Below are 6,000 nucleotides of genomic sequence, written 5' to 3' on the forward strand. Positions count from 1 at the left end.
CGCAGTAGAAGCGTGATAAGATCGTGTTGCAATCGGATAACTCGTGGAATAGTCGTAGTGAGAACGTGATGAGCGTAGTAAGCTCGTAATAATCGTAGAAAAAGCGTGTTGAGAACGTGGTATAATTTTATCGGGATCGTTGTAGAAGCGTAATGAGAACGTAGTATCATCGTGAACATAACGAAAATTAACATTTTAATGCCACTCATACCGCGACCTCACCACAATCTGGATTAATTTTAGATCGCAGTGAGCGTGATGCGATCGTGGTCTAGTGGGACCGGGTCTAAATTTGCCACTGGATCACATAGCTTTACCAAATCATTTTCTTCCTTTTCCAATCACTACAATGAACAGTCTTTATATGTGATTTAAAAATTAGACGTACTAGGTTTATACTGTTCAGTAATTACTAAAGAAGCAATATAATAAAAAAAACATTTTTCTACAGTATGCCAGTTGTTTTAAAAAAATGGGTCAAATAGTATTAACATTAAAGGCTAATTTAACCTCAAACTCGTTCAGTGTAGGCTTTTTTATTGAATTTTTAAATAAAAAAAGAATACATTTTATTTACAAATTCACTGAATTTAATCAGGGAATCTGTAAAAAACTCGATGCCGGGAATGTCATATTATATACCCTGTCTGAGACATGAATGACATATAGTCTTTCACCGTATTCACCACCGCCTGTCCATACTAGTATTTAACGTTTGCCAATATTGGTTTTGTGAACCTGTTTTGTCATTTGATAAAGGACTTCGACTTCGTTTGGAATTTCCTTGGTTTTCAGTATTATTGTTATTTTATTTTTTCATACTTTCACCTCTGGAGTAGTTTCACGTTATATTCTTACCCCTGTAAAAAAAAATCCAAATAAACATGAATTCACATAACATAAAAAGTTGAAATTGTCTTTGAATATTTAACATTTTTTTAAATGTTGTAGGGTATTTTTAATTAATCACAAAGTAAAAGACCTGTCATGGACTGGATTTTATCTCGACTGTCCAGTAATTTCCAGTATTTGCCGGTTTTTTACTACTGACCTGTCAATCCTAGTATTGACCATTTGCCAACATTGTTTTTGTTTTTGTTTTTGTTTTTAATTTTCATTTTCTCTCAACTGTGTTTAAATGTATCCTTGGTATTTTCCAGACTTTTTTAAAATTTCTTCTGTGATCCCCATAACTTTTTTTTAGTTTCTTTTTATAGCTTGATTGAATATGGTATTAATCATCACACTTACCAGACATATATATACTAGTAGTTCATTTGAGTGTTGTTATTTGTTTATATTTATTTGACCAACTGACCAATTGAAAAATTGTTTGAATTACAATTTTACAACTGTTTGTTCTAGTCAATATGGTCTACATTTTGGATTCTAAGTCAAGTGTGCACGGGTGTTATTTTGGTACGCACGTTTTCAGTGAAGTGGGCATATTTTGCAAATATTTGCCGAATCTAAAATGAAAGAAAAGTAGCAATATAAAACATAGCTTATAAAGGATAACCCAAACTAATTATCTGATTTAAAAGTTGACTTCATATTTTATCCCCTTATCAACATTTTGTACTAAACAATTTAAAAAGCTTAGATATCACAAACTTGATTGTTGACTATTATAAATAGAAGAGGAAAAACCTATGCATTTGCCTTTTTGTTGGATAGGCATTTCTTTTGGTGCTTTGATAATACAAGATGTCCTTTCAATATGGATTTATTTTTCCTATACATATTTTCTAACAGCTCACAAAAGTGCATACATATCCAAATTGTTCTATAAAATTATATTTGCCATTCATCCAAACTTTATAAATGTCATTTAATATCCATTTTGCATCAAAATCTTTTCACAGTAGACAAGAAGAAACATAGTAGGTTCTCGGGTAAGGTCTTCTATTTTTATTTTCTTACCATCATCAATTCAACGAACAGTTCCTTTTAATATTAGAGACGTTTCAAATAATGAAAATTGAACATACCCGACCAAACATCAGAGAGGTATTTTAAAATAATAGTGATGTTTTCCTTTTATTCAATTCAATTCAATATTTATTGGAAAAAGCACAATCGAGTTATTAATAAACATGTTCCGATGTCGGAGGTATATACCCCATCCCATTTCAAATAAAAATGACCTAGGTATTCTGCGCTTTCACTAATTAGCAGTGTTCGTTGAATATTTACTGAAATTTGTTATTAAATTTTCTTTAATACTTGTACCTTTAATGAATTCAAAATATGAAGTAGTCATGGATTATTATAAAGATTGTCTGTGTCGACTGTTCGATAGTTCTGGAAAAAAAATATCAACCCAGAATTGATGGCGAAAACATATTTCGAGTTCTCCAATAACAAGTTAAATAGTGTTAATTAAGTGTTTGTAATATTAAATTGTTACTATATTCGGAATTGAACAGATTCGGAATTTTTTTAGGACACATGGCGCATCGTCTATTGAGAATAGAGTTCCTTTCACATTATCATAAATGCCGTATACGTACATAAATCTACTATTAAATTGGTCTTCTTACATGATAGTTTGGTGAAGAGCGAAAATAAAGGTTACTGTTGTTTTCATAGACATAGATATTATTCAAAGATATATTAAGGGTATAAGTTGATAGGACTGCAACCCACGAACATAAAGAAATATAACATATCCAAAGATCAATACATAAAGGCAATAGTATACCGGTGTTGAAAATTCATAAATCGATTGAGAGAAAACAAACCCGGGTTACCAACTAAAACCGATGGAAACACATTAACTACGAGAGGAAAACAACAGGGACACTGAAGTGCAACAAAAACAAACGCCAACATACATAGAAAAGAACTATTTGATAACAACTGCCATATTCCCGTCTTGGTACAGGACATTTTTAGAAAACATGGTGGGTTTAACCTGATGTAATGGCTAGTCAAACCTCCCACTTAATGACAATGTTGAAAAATATATATCGCTAAAATGACAATACTACGTGACAGAGACACAGCACAAACACACGCAAGAACATTCATCACAGAGAAACTCACAAACAAATAATATAATATCCGACACAACATGCAAACTGCAGAACAACAACGAACATAGTATATCAACGACAAACACCACAGGATATCAAAAACAGTGATGTGATTATGTCACGATAAAAGATGAACAATAAAATAGAGCAGATATCTTCACTATGTCAAGCTTTAATCGCAAAAAGTCTTGAAAAGTCAAAAACCTGCAATGACCACCAAAGTTACAAAAGAAGCAAAAACACTTTGAAATGGAGACCACAGCGACTTAAAAGGTGTCGAACTCAGAACAGGCTCATGAAAGGCTTTAGATTGAAATTGGCAATTTTAATAAAACGAAATTGTATTAAAAATAGTATAAAGATATGAACTTAAATTTAACAGAAGACGCAATAATTAAGCAACACTATTATTATAAAATAATCTTAAGTAAACAAAGTCTACTACAGCATATAAAAGCATTTGAATGGAAATTCCTTAACTTTTTATCTAATAAGATAGATATATTCAAAACACAATTTTGGTGTGAAACCCCAAATAATGGAAATGATGCGACATATTACCTTATATTTTATGAGTGTTGTTGTTTTTGACCAACTGACCAACTGAAGTACTGTTTGAATTACAACTTATTTGTTTATTCTATTTACATGGTCTATATTTTGATGTATACGTCAAGTGTGCACGGGTGTTGAATCACGTGTTTCCAGTGAAGAAGGGTTGAATGCTTGCAAACGTGTCATCCCTTCACATTATTTTAGAGCGTTATGCATTTCCTGGACCAATTTTGATTGCATGGTCTTGTATGTACTTATTATTAATCACTAAATGAGATTACAATGATTTTTTAGCGCCGTATATGTGTATGTCTTCCCTGTTAGAAACATAACTAATGGTTGTGTTCGTTCATAACTTAATAGTTTTGTTATCTGGAGAATATGGTGCTGATGGAACAACTTTTAAACAGAGCACTCATTAAACTTACCGTACATGATATGATACTTAGCTACATCAGTATTTGAGGCCCATTTATATACAACGTCGTATGTCCAACGAGTTTTTGGTTCTTTTTACTTACACAAAGAACGCTCAAAGCAGAATATTTGAAAACCAGGGATATATAATTATCGGGACAGCTGAAGAGTTTTTTGTTCGATACACATAGCATACGATATGTCCGCGTATTGACCAAGCAACTCTAACAGTTAACAGCCATGTACAAAATCCGAAGCCACATGAAACGAAGCGCAAATGTAAACTTTGTGTCTCTTTCGTATATGTCAAGTATGAGCAGGGGTTTCTTCGTCTTAATAGTTTATTTGTTATGGTAGCATAAGCTAAAACTTTGAATGGATATATTTGGTTCAAAAAGTATTTATTTTGCTTAATATGTAGGTACATATACATTTGATTTTATGAAAAAATGAAAGAAGTTTGTCGGTTACTTTTATTTGCAATGTTCTATATGTACACTCATACTATGATAATTTGAAAATAACTGTTATTAACCTATTTATGAACATGATGTGAATTTTAGATTTATTATTTGAACAACGACTTGAAGTGATTTTCGAAAGCTCGTCATAATTTTATGACAAATTTTACTAAATATTGTTAGCATTATGATGGGAATTTGTCTATTTCGACATTTATATTATTTTATGGTACTTAAAAGAACAACCGAGATTGATTTTCTCATTTCTGCAAACTAATTAACTTTAACAGCCGGGTACAAAGGTCTACTAACATACAGCATTTAGTCAAAATATATATTCGTGTTCCACTTAACTGAATTAATTCATATCCATGATGGCATGCGGTCCAAAGTTCAACCATGATACATGTAATTGTTTTAAAATTTGCTGACAAATAACATAACTTTTTGGGGAAATCTAAAAACATTTTACAACAGGCGTTAATCAGATAAATAGAAAATAATCTCACAAAAAACGGGATATTCACAGAAACTGTTATATTTCACCTCTGATCTTCGAACACAAAATCTCCACATATGGCACTATTTAAAAAATATCCCCATGTCTACCAATTAATCATATTTGTAGGAAACAAAATTTTTTTTTCAAACAGGGGTTAAACAATTGGTTTCAAATTTGAACACGCGGACAATTCTCATGATCTTCTTGAAAAATTGTTTTTTTTCAGGATTTGTTTTTCTTTTAAGCTGTCATATGATCTAAGATTTTTTAGTTATATTGTCCATTTCATCTATCAAATGAAATATTACATATCAATAATTAAGAAGGGCAAATATTGGTCTGAAGTTGTTAAAAATTACCAGTCCGAAAAAAATAGGTAGGCATTTATTTTTGTTAGTTGGATATCGTCTGTTGGTTAGTGTTCTTTTGATCGTGATGATGTCTGTCTGTCCTGTCTCGCTCCGTTTCGAGTTCATGCGATTCCATCAGTTCCTATTTAATACCCTGATGTGTTGCTCCCCTGTCTATTTTCGAGATTTGAACATCAGTAAACTATTGCCGCCTTAACTTTTCAAACTAATGATGTTTGATTACCCCCTTGGTAACTTAGTTCCTCTCCTTAATAACTGGATCATGGGCCTCTTACTCTTATGCTGTAGACTTTTTAATTGTGTTCTTTTTGAATGACTCCTATAAAGTGTTCTTTAAAAGATGAGTTGCGGGATAATTTTTACAGTCCCTTTTTTTGCCTTTTTTACAATATTGATTGATTGATGACTGCTTTACATCGCATCAGCGCAAAAATAAACTAGATCTTCTGCAATAGGAATCGAATAAGAGGCCTTTTATTTTTCAAGATATCAGTCAAGGCAACAGACACACTTAACCATAAAGGTTGTACAATGTTTGTTGATGTCAGTTATATAAAAGGAAGAAACATTTGGAAAGAGCATTTATAATGATTTTAATCGCAACAGAGGGAGGCTATGTGCTTCGGCAAAGTAAACAGTCACCAATGCATCATCAG

The sequence above is a fragment of the Mytilus edulis genome, chromosome 1, assembly GCF_963676685.1.
Source record: "Mytilus edulis chromosome 1, xbMytEdul2.2, whole genome shotgun sequence".
In the NCBI taxonomy this organism is placed as follows: domain Eukaryota; kingdom Metazoa; phylum Mollusca; class Bivalvia; order Mytilida; family Mytilidae; genus Mytilus; species Mytilus edulis.